This window comes from Eubalaena glacialis, chromosome 16 (genome assembly GCF_028564815.1).
Source record: "Eubalaena glacialis isolate mEubGla1 chromosome 16, mEubGla1.1.hap2.+ XY, whole genome shotgun sequence".
In the NCBI taxonomy this organism is placed as follows: domain Eukaryota; kingdom Metazoa; phylum Chordata; class Mammalia; order Artiodactyla; family Balaenidae; genus Eubalaena; species Eubalaena glacialis.
The window spans coordinates 31,073,041-31,088,346 of record NC_083731.1 but is presented as its reverse complement, the minus strand read 5'-3'; the positions used below and the strand labels follow the sequence as shown (position 1 = coordinate 31,088,346).

At 39.8% G+C, this 15,306-nt stretch overlaps 1 protein-coding gene across 6 annotated transcripts in view; it reads left to right on the top strand.

The window, feature by feature from the left end:
* Nucleotides 1-15,306, top strand: part of LMO7 (LIM domain 7) — a 192,062-nt gene that overhangs the window by 6,026 nt on the left and 170,730 nt on the right. The gene's annotated exons all lie outside the window — the stretch shown is intronic.

Sequence of the window (15,306 nt, the reverse complement as noted above, 5' to 3'; positions counted from 1 at the left end):
CCACCCATTCCTTCCTTATCACTATTGCTTGTATGGATTTCTCTTTTTTGCTCTCTGTGGTGTAATTACAAACATTCTTCTGTATTAGACTGGGAGCTAACTGAGGGCAGGAACAATATCTTGTCTTTTGCTTGAGGATTTGACACAGTGCCAGGTAAACACTTGTTGAGTGAATGTACAATCCTAAGGCTGGAGCTTTAACAAAACCTAAGGACCAGGACTCTTTCCTTCTCCCAGTGGAAATGTGCGTCAGTGTCCAAAGCTGAGCTTGTTGCTTTGGCAGTTGGTTGGGACCAGCTACAAGATACGCCTTCATCTGGGTGCCAGTGTGTACTTGCCTGTTTACTCAGTATTTCCCCTTCTGCCCCAACCCTGTTCCTGAGTGATGTCACTCTACTCCTGCCTTTTAGTTACTGGTTTCCCTCATGGGGACTTACATTCAGTCGTTCTGTTATCCAAAAAATGCCTATGAAGTGCCTACTCTGTACCAGGCACTTGCTGGGCTTACTGATTCAACTGCCAATTCTTTAGTATCTTTCTAGGACCTCCAGACAGAGTGCACCCCATGAGAAGCAGACATGCAAACAGACCCTGCAGCGCCATCAGATAATTGCTGTGATGGAATTTTGCCCCGTGTGTAGTGATGGCATTTGGGAGGCAGCCTGAGCTCACAGAGGAGGCAGCACTTGAGTCGAGGCTGGAGTGGGGCTAACACCTTTGCCCCCTGGGCTAGAGCATTGTGACTTTGTAATTTGTTGAGAGATCTTGAGGTTGCATACAGCACAGCTTTCAGGAGTTGCTTGGAGTAGTTTATTTATTTATCTTTATTTTTTATTTTTATTTTTTACATTTAAAAAAAACTTATTTATTTATTTTTGGCTGCATTGGGTCCTCGTTGCTGCGTGTGGGCTCTCTCTAGTTGTGGCGAGTAGGGGCTACTCTTTGTTTTGGTGCACGGGCTTCTCATTGCGGTGGCTTCTCTTGTTGCGGAGCATGGGCTCTAGGTGTGTGGGCTCAGTAGTTGTGGCTCGCGGGCTCTAGAGTGCAGGCTCAGTAGTTGTGGTGCTTGGGCTTCGTTGCTCCGCGGCATGTGGGATCTTCCCAGACCAGGACTCGAACTCGTGTCCCCTGCATTGGCAGGCAGATTCTTAACCGCTGCGCCACCAGGGAAGCCCCAGAGTAGTTTATTTTTGTTCAGGTAATCTTTGCATGCAGTGAAATGCCTAGATTTTAAGTGTAGAGTTGCAAGATATACCTTTTTACCTTTACTTTTAAGTGTGGAGTTACAAGATATACATTTTTCAGATGTATAGGCCCACGTACCCAGCACCCCAATTGAGTTATTGAATATTTTTACCACTCAAGAACGTTTCCTTCCAGAAGGGCACATCAGTCTTCACCTCTCCACTCTTCGGATTTCTAGCATCATAGATTTCTCAGGGACGTTGTGAGCACCCAAGGAGTGTCTTGATGTCAGTTTATTTCTTTTTTATTTATGCAGCATCTTACTATTTCTTAAACACATCCTCTTTATTTAGCAAATAAGAAAGGATCCTAGGACAGGAGGGGTGGCGAGAGTTGAGGGCGTTCACAGAATTCTCTTGGGAAGGGACTGATTCACACAAAGAGGAACCAGGGCAGAGATGCTGTTAGAATAGCTTGATTCCAGAAAGGGTAAACAGATATGACAAGGTATTTCCTGAGGAAGTGGGAGGATTCTAGCAGTGTCAGTCATTCTGGATCCTTCCAATGTACTGCTACAGTGAAAGCTAGAAGTGGACCTCTTCTTAAAGTGGGGGAAAATACTAGGAACTGGTACCTTTAATAAAACAGAGTGTTCTTGAACCGGCTAGAGAAATGAACTCCCTGGGCCAAAGGAAATGAATGATTTTTTGGTTCTTGATGCACATCATCAAGTCACTCTGTGAAAGCTTTGTGCTAATTTGCAGCCATGAGCAGAGGCTGGGGGCCCCAGCCGCTCATTATTCTGGCCAGAATTAGAAATTGTCATTTGCATTTTCCCTCTAAATAAATAGATGAAAGATGTACATTCTACTTTTTCTTAGGTCACTAATGAAGTTAAACGTTTGTCTAACCGATGACTCATTGGGTTTTCTCCAGTGAGGAAGGGTGAAGCTGAAACAGGGAGGGTTCTACCTCCTCTAAATGAGGTCACAAAAGGCTCAGAGGGCCCCATGCCTGGTGAGGTAAGTCTCCAAGGTCATAGGCCAGGGTAGGGCCATTGAGGAAGCTTCCCCTGAGTTGTCTCACTTTGCTTTTGGGTTGTTTGGAGATAGGCCCATTGAGTTCTGCACACAATTATGAGATAAAGAATGGAACAATTGGCTGTTTTGAGGAATTCATAAAGCTTCTCCGAGGCTGAGAGAGGAGTAATTTCCCCGGTGTGTGGAAGGAAGTGTGCGATTCGTTCACCCCATTGGGATCTTGGCCTTCTGTGCGGTGCTCCAGGGCGCTCTGTCTCTGGATGCCCAGAGGGCTTTGGGTGGTCAGGGATTTCTACTGAGACTAACTGGCTCCTTTTATCTCCTCCTTCCTTTCAAAATCACTTCTCAACATAACAGCATTTGAGTTTTAGAAAAGCACTGGTTTTGAGAACGTTAGTTAAGAAAAACCAAGCAACGTCAGCACATTTACCCAACTCTCTTAGTCCGGAGAAATAGATTGCAGGTGAACTCTTTCATCTGTTACATCTATTATCTGCAGATTGAATTGTCCATGTTGTTCCTGTGCCCTACAGCCCCTGACAGACAGTTCTCAGGTTCTTCCTGAACAAATGAAAGTTTTGTGTCCAGTCAAAAGGTTGGCTGATTTAAGTGATGTCCGTAGATCTCCTTAAATCTGTTAATTGTCAAAAATGTATCTGAGCCTGAGGAAATGAAAAACGATGTGTTGTACCCATGTTTACCCTTTCCAAAGGTAATTGTCGGGTATGTTTCTTTAAAAACACTTTTGATGTACTCAGAGCTCTTAATAAGGATGGTACCTGTCATATATGCACAGCTTTGAAAACAGGTTTAGCACACTCACTCTGCCACTTACAGATGAATCGCCACACGGCCCCATAAACAGCCTTTTCAGAGACTGTAAAATCCTCCCTGATAGGCTTCTCAAAGCCTGGTTCTAATTCCCGGGTACAAGATGCTCAGTTTGGTGCTTACGTGTGTTTAGATGATAGTGCGCAGCCCTAGACATCACATCTGTCTTTAAGTACCTGGGGGATTGTCTTAAGGAGAGAGGATAGAAGAGTCTTCTGTGGGCTCAGAGGGTAGAACTGGTAATAACTGATTGGGCACAGTGAGACTTTTGGCTCAAGTATTTTAAAGACCCTTCTATAAATAAAGAGCTGTCCTACACCAGAATGGACTGACTTGAATGGTGGGTTACCTCCTAGTGAAGGTTTTCCAAGAGTAGGTAAGTAACTGACAATTAAAGCAACTAGTATTTATTTTTTTAACTACGTGGAAGACATGTGGCTAGAGCATCATACCCACATGCTCTTATAATGAAGGACTATTATTACCCAAATATGTGAGTGTGTGTGTTTGTGTTTCCAGATGAGGAAAAAGAAGGGTGAGAGGTAAAATAATTTGCTCAAGGAAACACTAGAACTAGTAAGTGGTGGTTGGGGATTTGAACCCAAGCAATCTGACTCTTAATCAGTATACGCTGTTGTTCAAGAGGGACACCGGTCGGTAAATCGTGGTGAAGGATTTATAAATCAGGAAGAGAATGGGCTGTCAGTCTTCATTCCATCTAAAGCTGTTAAGATTAGCTGCTTTCTGTTTATGACAAGTCCTCCACACACAACAGGTTCTGTCTTGTGATGTTAGTGCCTGGAAAGCTCATGATCAAATATTATGTAAGCTACAGCATTGCTAACAGACACTCCTGAGTAATTGCAGACTTTAGATTTGTATGTTCTGGTGTATTTAAGTGCTCCATAAACCCTTGAAAGTGTTACAAAAGGGAAACATGGTTATGTGATGACACTGAGTTATACTTTGCACTAGAGTAGGAGATAAATTATATCTAACTAAACAATTTATAAAATTCCCAATTTTTTCTCTTATACTACCTGATTTTAAGTAGTACATGGTATACCAAAAATTGTACAGTCTGTTACTGTATAGTGCTTTGAAATATATGTCATATTTTTGATGAGGATACCTTCTAGTTAGTGTTTTAGACTTGTAAGGACTGAAGCCAAGATCATGATCAACGATTCTGCATTCTTGACTAGATTTAAATTTGACTTAGGTGTCTGAGCTGGGAAGGAAATACCTGATTTATTTTATTATATCACCATTTCGTAATATTCAAAGGAAGGGTGGTTGTTACCAACCTTGTTACAAACTTTGATTCTGGAATGCTTTCTCATTAAAGTTTGAAGTCTCTCATTCTACCTGAGGAAGGAGAAAATAAACAAGCATTTTACCTTTACTTCTTGAGTGGTGTCTAATCAATTTGGAATTTTACTCTATTGCCTGGAAAAATATCATCCATCTATCAGTAGCATCAGACATAGTTGGCCACACCTTCCTTCTTGAAACATTTCCTTCAATTGCCCTCTGGGTTTTTCTCCCATTTAACTTGATATTTCTGATTTTCTTTTGCTGAATCCTAATTATTTGGGTAAATATTAGAGTGCCCTGGGGTTCATTCATCTTTCCATGTTGTCTCTTCTTTGTCTACAACCTCTCCCTTGCGGGTGTTATCAGATCCATAGCTTTGTACACCTTCTGTGTGCTGATAGCTTCCACATTTATATTCCTGACCCTGACATTGTCTCTAACACCCCCCTCCTATATGTATGTGTATACACACACACACTCTCTCAAGATTTCCAATTGTAGGTCAAATAGGCACATCACACTTTGTTCAAAACAAAATTCTTAGTTCCTCTCCCTCCCTACCACCCACCTACTCATCCCCTCAATGTTTCCCATTTTAGTAAATGGCACCACCGTTCACCCACTTGCTCAGGTTCCCAACTTCGAAGTCACTGTTGCCTCCTGTTTTTTTTTTTTTTTTTTAGCTTAATTTTTTTTTAAAAAATTATTTATTTATTTATTTATTTATTTTTGCTGTGTTGGGTCTTCGCTTCTGTGCGAGGGCTTTCTCCAGTTGTGGCAAGCGGGGGCCTCTCTTCATCGCGGCGTGCGGGCCTCCCACCACCGCAGCCTCTCTTGCTGTGGAGCACAGGCTCCAGACGCGCAGGCTCAGCAATTGTGGCTCACGGGCCCAGTTGCTCCGTGGCATGCGGGACCTTCCCAGACCAGGGCTCGAACCCGTGTCCCCCGCATCGGCAGGCAGACTCTCAAGCGCTGCGCCACCAGGGAAGCCCCCTACCTCCTGTTTTTATCACACCCCACATCCAGTCTGTCAAGAAGTCCAAGTGGCTATATCTCCAGATACACCCAGAATCTGACCACCTCTTACCATGTCTATCATCACCTCCCTGCTTCCAAAGTAACACACAGGTTCCTCTTAAAAAAAGTGAACCAGAGATTGTACATTCAACTCTTGCCCTCTCTTCCCTCCACAATGGCTACCATTACATTGAGAATAAAATCTGAATTTTTAACCCATGGTCTCCAGGTCCCCACACGACCTATTCCCTGTTTGCCTGTCTCCTCTCTGCTCCCACTCTCCATCTTGCTTGCCATGCTCCAGTCATCCTGGCTTCCTGCTATTCCTTACATGTGCAAAGAAGGTTTTTATTTTAGGGCATTTGCATTGCTGTTCCTTCTGCATGAAAGCATTTCCTTCACCTATTCAGATCTCAGCTTAAATGATACCTCCTCCTCCCTGTCTCCCTTTCTATAAAATAATCAGCCTTGTGACCCCATACTCTTATATTTCATAGCACTTATCATCACTTGCTGTTGTATGATATATTTTTTGGTTTGGCTGTTACTCCCGCAAGAATATGAGTGTTTTGATTTGTTTTCAAGCCTTGAATAGTGCCAGGTGTTTAGTAGGCACTCAATAAATGGATAAATAAATGGATGAATGAACAAATGTCTTTTAATTCTTTACAGTTGATATCTTTCTCACTCTGATATGACTGACTTTCAGGCTGTGCTTCCCTCAATAAGGCAAGTTGGTTTTGTTATATTAGGGTTTTGTTGGTTTTGTTTTTCTTGTTCAAGTTCAGTTCTGGATTGAGCAAGTTCAAAGCATGTTTTAAAAAACAAGTTTAAACCATGTAAAATTGACTTTGCTCAACCAATTGTAAAGATGCCCAGAGGTAAGCAAGTATCATAAGGTAAGACACATCCTAGAAAATTTGAAGGTGAGCCTCCTTAGCTGAATATCCTGCACTGGGGACAGTGCATCGTCATGAAACTCTGGGTGTTAGTCATGAAAAAGATCTTACAACTCCCTGACTGGTGTCCTCCAGCTTGAGCGTGGACCATCCCCAGGAACTAACTGGAGACAGAGAAGAAGAAAATAGCTTTACCTTGTTCAAAAACAAAAGAAAATAATTAAACATTTGAGAACAAAAACACTTCTTTCTGTCCCATCTCAGACATCTCAGTCTACTTCAGTGCTGCACTTTATCCCACTTTTTTCAGGAATTGTTCTGAGATGGCACATAAAGCCGAGAAGCGCAGGTTTCCAGAAGAGCTTCATTCAGAAATGAGGGAAAAAGGGAAGCTGAAACTTTTTGTCTGTTTTTATGCAAGCCGACTTTCTCTTAATGTGCTTTTAAAAAATTATTCCTCCTAGCTGTCATATGGATTAAGTGATGTGCTCTTTTCATAAGTAGAATTTTTTATTATGTAAGTTTCAGGTGGACAGCATTATAATTCGACATCTAAAGTTGAAGCATACTGTTCTCTTTTAGAAATCTGTGCCCTTCACGTGCTGAAGATCATCTGGAAGCCATTTTAATCTCCTGAATTTATTTCCTGTTTCCTTAGCAGGGAAAATGTCTCTTTTGTCCTCAGGGTTTTTAGCTGATAATAACTTGGTGAAGTTACTTTGTTTATGGTATTTAGAATAAATATATCTTTTTTTTTAACATCTTTATTGGAGTATAATTGCTTTACAATGGTCTGTTAGTTGCTGCTGTATAACAAAGTGAATCAGCTAAATGTATACATTTATTCCCACTTCTCCTCCCTCTTGTGTCTCCCTCCCACCCTCCCTATCCCACCCCTCTAGGTGGTCACAAAGCACCGAGCTGATCTCCCTGTGCTATGCGGCTGCTTCCCACTAGCTGTCTATTTTACATTTGGTAGTAAATGTAAAATAGATATTTGGTAGTTATTTTGGTAGATATTTGGTAGATATTTTACATTTGGTAGTGTATATATATCCATGCCACTCTCTCACTTTGTCCCAGCTTACCCTTCCCCCTCCCCGTGTCCTCAAGTCCATTCTCTACGTCTGCGTCTTTTATTCCTGTCATGCCCCTAGGTTCATCAGAACCTTTTTTTTTTTAATTTTTATTTTTTAGATTCCATATATATGTGTTAGCATACGGTATTTGTTTTTCTCTTTCTGACTTACTTCACTCTGTATGACAGTCTCTAGGTCCATCCACCTCACTACAAATAACTCAGTTTCGTTTCTTTTTATGGCTGAGTAATATTCCATTGTATATATGTGCCACATCTTCTTTATCCATAGAATAAATATAAATAGTTTTGATTTAGTGACTCTAAGAAGCTTAAAGTCATATTAACCAGAAAACAGATGGTAATAAAAGAAATAAAACTTTTAAATATAGATGCGCATTGTTGCCATGAAGGTGTACATTTTTGGCCTGTTGGGTCTGTTTCTTTTCTGTGTTTAGCGTGGTGTAGTGGCGAGAGTGGCAGGGTTTGAGGTAGTACTGCATAGGCATAGCTCGTACATGGCAGGTCCCAGAGTAAAAGGTGTGACATGGACAAGACATGTAGCATCCCTAGGCCTAAATTCTCACTACTGTAAAGTGAGGGTTGCAAGGTGGTGATAGGTTTAAAAAAAAAAGAAATTTGGGAGATGTGTAGGTTACTCAGCAAAGTGTCCATGTTAGTAGTATTATTCTACTTGCATCTGTATACAGTCAGAAAATAGATGATTAATTGATGACTTTTTTGGTCTTCCCTAGAATGGCTAATTTTTATGGATGTGTGTGTATGTGAGCACACGTGTACCTGTGTGTGTGTGAATCTCACAATGCACTTAGATAACTTGCTGTGTATTCTAACCTGTGATTTTTAAATATGGGTCTTTATTAAGTTCTTCTATATTGTTCTTAAGCTGTGATAAAAATCCTTTCATTTATAAGGACTTGAAGTTAGAATGAACACATGCCTTACGAGTAATGAATTCTGTTTCTTTTTTTTGTTGTTTTTACTTTTTTTTTTGGCTGTGCTGCACAGCCTGCGGGATCCCAGTTCCCCACCTAGGGATCGAACCCCAGTGGGTTCGGCAGTGAAAGTACAGAGTCCCAACCACTGGACCACAGAGAATTCCCTGAATTCTGTTTCTTGATGATACTCTGTCATCATCTTCTCTCTAGGGACCCTCAAGTTCATTTTAGCACTTCTTTGCTATTGATTTTTTCCTGTCAATAGACCTACAGTATAAATCTAAGGCTAGTCGACCTGCCTGAGACCTTTTAAGTTGAAGGAAGAGAAGTCCATATTTATTGCACTGTTGAAAACACTGCCATATATTCTGTCCTCACTGCTGCTTTCCGTTCAGCTACTAGTTTCAGATCAGAGAGAAGGGTATGTAGATTACGTGCATTAAGATTCTTTTCATATAAATTGTTTTTTTCAAGTCTCTATGCATTACTGTTATTTCAGTTATTTGTTCTTCATGCGTCTTTTTTATCCTTTAAGTTACTTTTCATGTTTTGTGTGTGTCTTTGAGTCATCTCATTAATTTCGCTTTTCTACTGTATTCAGTTTGGAAGAGGCAATTGTAAGATCCTTCCAATAAAGACACTTTTTGATGTCATCCTAAAAATGAGCCTAATGAGCTATTTTAGAAAAGAGAAGCTTTTACCGTTTCAGTGAAGAAAGGAAATGCATTCTTAGGTGTTTTATTCAAAGGATAACATTATACAACTGCTTGTTTTTAAGCCAATTTGCAAACATTTTTAGACTTGGAAAATGCTTGTAAGTCCTGAAAGGTATCACTTGCCAAATAGCTGATCCTTCTGAAATTTGGCCTTACTTCTGGGAAAAGAATGTGGTTGACAGCCACACTGCAATTTACAGTAATCCTTTTTGTGTAAGGAAATGAATCTTCTTGGCTTGATAAACTCCAGATGAGTTTCTGGCTCCTTGATTATTACCAAGTCATTTAAAATTAAGGTTTCATTTTTCAGTTTAGGTACAGCCACCCTCTCTGTGCTTGTAATGGCCAATGTGATGTTAAAATCCTTTGCACAACTGAAGCATTTTGGGGAAAAATTACATTTGGGTGGGTCATTTTGGGGCACAAGCTTATGATGTGCCTGAAGGAGATCAAGTTGAAGACCCATAGGAAGTTCTGCTGGTGTCATAAAGGAGAATTTTCTTGGAAGCCCACCTAAATGTTTCTACTTAACTTTTCATCAGTCACCCTTTTCTGCCAAATAGTCTGAAAAATGTAGCTGGACACGTAACTGCTCCCAACAATACGGCAGTTTCATTACTAAGGAAGAAGAGGTTGACAGTGAAATCTCTGCCATACTTATTTTCTGATTGTTCCTTTTTTTGTAGCATTTTGCTTTATTATGATTGCAATTCTAGTGTCTTAGCTCTTTGAAGATATTATAATTTTTTTTCCCCCTTACTCCCTGCATTGTCTGTGTCCTTCAAGCTCCTTTTCTGTTTTTTCCCTTTTGGCTTTGGTCTCTTTTAAATTGGAAGTTTCTCTTAAACCTCTGATGATCATTGTCTAACTGCTCTCTAGATTTTCTGTCAATTTCTGTATATGGAGCCATGTTCCTCACTACCCTCCCTACCCGGAGGACCCGTTGCCTCTAGACTCTGATTCTTTTCTGGAGGAACTTGCCTGCTTTGGTTCTGCACTAGGCCTTTGCATGTCCTGAAGTTGGAATTTCCTCCATTCTGTTTGGCTGGTTACCACTCCTCCATCTACTTTTCACGTCCAAATGTTTGTTCACAGTTTTCTTCTCCTGTTGCCTCTTTTTGAATTCCCTTTGTCTGTGTGGATTAATGCCTTAAATTTCTGTGCTGTCATTTTGGTGAGGTTTTGGGAGGCAATGGAGAGAAATGTGTAGCCAGTTCATTGTGTTCAAGCAGAAGTCCAGTGTGTGTGTGTGTGTGGGGGGGGTGTCTACAATAGAATAAAAGAGTAGAAAAACATGGGTTGAATGATGGTTATAATTATTGCCTAGGTGAATTTCATACTAGTAAAATAAATGCCACCTTATATAAATTTTTAAAGAATCCTATCTTATTGTAAAATTAAATTGAGGGGGCTTGTATAAATCTTAAATACATACACTGTAATGAGGCAAAATTTAAATCACAAGTAAAGGGATAGTGAATGCAGGACAAACAGAAAATGAGCATAAGAAATATAAACTAAAGCCACAGATGAGTTACAGTTTCTGCTATGTTTTCTAATACCTGTGCTAGCAATAGGTCATAAACTTCATCTTTCTAGCAGTCAGTTCAGAGACAGAATCTTGACCCCATCCGTGCCTTTCACAGCCTGGCTTTTATGCACACTCTTTCACTCACCTCTGGAAAAACTTGGCCCTTCAAGGGAAAAAAAGGAAGTTGACATGAGTATCTAGGTTCTAGTCACTTCAAATAACTGCATCCTACAAAGAAGAGAACAGAAGATGAGAGAGCCTGAGTAACCTGCCCAAGGAAGAGCAAGCCATACCTCCAGATCCTGGCTTCAGTCCTGCTGTCCTGTCTGTGACATCACAGTTGCTTCCAGTGACACCCCTTCTGTGAATGTTTCCCTAAATGAGAATGGCACTTCACTTGTTATAATTAGTTGTTTGTCTTTGCTACAAGCTTCTTCCTCTTTTTTTTACCAAAGATTTAATATTTATTTTATTTTTTCCCAGTTTTATTGAGATATAATTAACATATAACTTTGTATTACTTTAAAGAGCACAACACAATGATTTGATATAAGTATATTTTATGAAATGATCAACACAGTAAGTTTAGTTAACATCCATCACTTCACATAGGTACAGATATTTTTTCTTGTGAGGAGAACTTTGAGATCTACTGTTTTAGCAACTTTCAGATATACAAAACAGTATTGTTAGTTGTAGTCACCATGCTGTACACTATGCTGCAAGCTTCTTGAGAGGAGTTGCCAAACCACCTAGGGCCAAGTACAGTACCTGGACCCTTAATGATGGCTCAGTAGAATTTTCCTGAAAGAAAAAAGTGTTGAATAAATTTAGTGCTTTGCACATAATACTGGTACTATAAATCCTTACGGAATGAGACCTGCGACTTGGTGACTTAGACGTGTAACCTCTGGAGGAAAGAAATGCTGGGGAAGAGAAGGAAAGCTATCAGTGGACCTGGAAACAGTGTGTAATGGTGCTGGTATTTTGTGGTTAAAGGGAGTATACTCCAAGTCTCTGATGACAGAGCCCAATAAATAATTTTCTGTTACTCTAGTGAATTTAGACCTGTAATTCTGGCATCATTAGTCAATAAATAATTCACAACTTGACCTTAGGATTATTAGAGATGTTTATATAATACTCAAACATAAACTTAGGTTAGATTTTACTAATCACGTAATGCACAGTGATCTTAAAGTTAGCAAATAAATAATTTAAATTCATTTTGTACTTTTTCTTTTCTTTGCAACCATGGTGGGTCTCTCTATGGCGAATGTAATAGAATCATAAGATAACACAGGATCTTGGGTTTTTTTTTTTTTTATATGAAAAATACCCCTTTCTCATTTTTATCATTAATACACTATCCTCTACCCTTTCCCCAAAGAAGAAATTTGGAATGTATATCAGGATCCTAGCAGGAAACAGATCACAACTCACATGATTCAGATGAAGAGTTTTTAAAGAAGGCAAGGTCTTACAAATGTGTAGAAAGAGGTAAGGGAACCAATAAGAAACAAATCTGGGGCCATTGAGGAGGGCAGGCAGGTTTGAGTTTTAGTTGTGAGGTTTCTTGAGAGGCAGTGGGAAGGAACAGGGGAAAAAAATACCCTGATCCTTCTGTTATTCTTTGTCACCTTCATCTGACACATCTCGTTGGACAAATCCAGTCAGAGGCCAGTTGGCTAAATAACCAAGATGATGCAGTCCTCAGGGGTACAGGAGTGGGGGGTGTAATCAGATCTGGTGGGGGGGAGCTAGAGAATAGATTGGGGTGGAGGTGAGAGCAAACAAACTAACCAGCATAGATTTCACCCATTCCCATCTCTTTCTTTTTGTGTAGCCCAATTTTAGGTCTGGACTGAGAATTTTCCTTGTAGGATTTTGATCTTAAGAATCCTCGTTGAACATTATTATACATTCCAGTCTCATTACTCAGGATCTTGGTCTACCATTGTTTCTTTTTTTTTTTCATCTCAAGATCTCTGATACATGCTTAGATATACTTATTTCTCAAATATTTTCCTTAGGTCCTATTTTGGGTAAAAAAAGTTTCTGAAGCTTTGCATATCTGGAAATGTGTTTCTGTTACCTCATGGATGAATGATTCTTGTCTGGCTAGAGTTTCAGATTGCAGGCTTCATACCTCTGAAGTCTGTAGAGATGTTCCACAGGCCTCTCATTTCTAATGTGGTTGGGGAGAAGTTTTTGTAACCAGTTCTTCTTATCTGGAAGCTTGTTATATTTTTTCGTGTAATAGTTTGATCAGAAAATAACAGAGTTTATTCAACTCAGTGAAATTTTATTCCATTTGTTTAATTATCGCTCCCATCTTTATTCACCTCCTTCTGTTGGTATTTAGGTCTCCAACAGCTCTCCCAAAAGTCTACTCATGATCTCTGTTTGTAATTTTGCTCTGTGGCTGACATTCCTTTGAGGCCTCTGATCTTGGTAGTGCTGATGTTTCAATTCACCCGTTAATATTTTTAGTTCATGGATTGTACATTTTTTAGGTTACAAAAAGGATGGTTATTATTTTTTGGTATTGACTTGAATTTCCTGAAGTGCTCGTTTTTTGCTCAAGTTGTCATCTGAGCCTGGCAGTAGCTCTGTTTCCTTAGGAGTTGGGAAGATTTTTCTTGTTTATTCTTCCTTTGGCTGCTGGGCCCCCGTAGATATGTAGTTATTTTGCCTTGTCTCCTCATTGCAGTTCAGGGCCAGCTTCTGGGCTTCCTTGTATGACGGAGGCTTGGTGGTTTCTCTCCACGTGGTGGGCAATGAATCTGTGGATGGGTCCTTGGTCTGTCTATCTTGAGACACCAGCAGGAAACTTCTGTGCTCTTATGTGTTTTTATGCTCTTCTACCCTTGTCTGGTGGGGATACATCCCTACCTGCTCTCATCCTGGGGCCTGTGGAAATGGACCGTGTTCCCTTAGGGATTCAGGTCTGTCTGTGGGTCACTTCTCCCTGGGAGCCACTCTGGTCAGAGCTTTACCCTGGGACTCTTCCACTGTTGGTCCCCCAATTCTCTCATGCTGAAGGGGAGACAGTCCTGCAACAACTCCTTGTTTACTTGTCGGGGGCCTGGTATCTTGCCTGGAACTGTGGGTCCAGGGGAAATGTATGGCTTAGGTTTGAAGTTAGGAGAGGGAAAAAGGCTGTACATATTTAACATGCTACCACCTCCACTATATTTAAAAATCTCTTAGGCTTTCTATAGATACATTATTAATATTTATCATGTTTTTGACCATCTATGCAGCAATTCAGAGTGGTTATTCACCTTTGCAGTATGTTTAAAAGTTTAACTTCAGAGTTTTTTAGTGCATAAAGATGTTTTTGCATTTCAAAATCTGGACTGTGACATCTTCTCTTAAATTATGACTTTGGAGTAAATGCAGGCAGATTTTGTATACTAACTGGTTGTCATAGTTATGGTTTCAGAGATGCCATGTTTAGCCTGTGGTTAGTAGACTTTAGAACATTTGTAGTCAGTGGAGAGAAATCCTAGACAACAATTTTCATTTGGATGTAAAATGTGTGGCACTTGGAAAGGTTATATCAATTCTTTTGGCTATGAAAAAGCTTAGTTCAGGTCTGGCACACAGGCAGCCTTTCTAAGGACTGCCCTGTGAAGAAGATTAGACTTTAGGACCCTTCTTGCCCTTCCCTTCTTGAGAGAGATTTGATATGATTGTTTCAAATAACTTCTGTCACCTTTTGTGAGAAAAACAAACTCGTCCTCTGATGATTTCAAATAGTATTGGTAGCAGGTATAATTTTATATTAAAAAAAAAGTAAAATTAATATCCAATTCATAGGAGCTCATCATTGGGGATAGAAATTATTACTAAAGTTTTTGTCACCCACAAGTAACCTTGATTATTAAGTGCCATTTAAAAATAAACGTTAGTGAGCTTCAGTTTTGTCTTAAATTTTTCATGGTCATTATATTTTGTTCCTTTAGTACATTTTTCTGTCCTATTTTGGACCATTTAAGAATGGGCCCATTTTAGGGAGGGACTGATTAAAAATTCATTTCTTCTTGCATTTTATTTGGCATTTCATAAGATTCCAGGAATATATCCATTCTCTTTAGATTTTCAAATTGTAGTTAATAGTTCGTAATATTCTTATAAAAAACTTTATGTATTCACTGAAAAAATGTTTATCGAACACTTACTGTGTTCCACGTGATATAATTAATGGGACACAGCAACAAACACGTAGGTATAAGTCCCTAGCCTTGTGGGGCTTACTTACATTTTGGTGGGGGAGATAAAAAATAAACGAGCTGACGTTTTATTAAAGTTTTTTTATTGCTCCATTTTAGTCTGTTTTTTGCTCATTGTAGTTTATCCTTTCTAAAAAGAAAATTTTAAATCCCACCATGCTATCCAGAGGTATGTGTATCTTATTGATCGTTTCCAAGAACCAATTTTGATTTTATTTACTTCTATTTTTGGTATGCATGCAGGGGATGGGATTCCTATTTCATTGTTTCTGCCCTTCTCTTTAATATCAATCTTACTTCTTGTTTCTTGGCTTTTTACTCTTGCTTTTTCCAACTTCTTAAATTCCCAGCTCATGGGGCACGGTGCCTTCAGTTCTTGCCCTGGGAGACCCAGTGATTGCCGTCTTGCCCCTTTTCTAGTCTCAGGGTCTTGTCTTTACTACTTTTACTTTGCTTCAGAGCTCTCTACTTGCCAGTGGGAGAGGGGCACCTCGG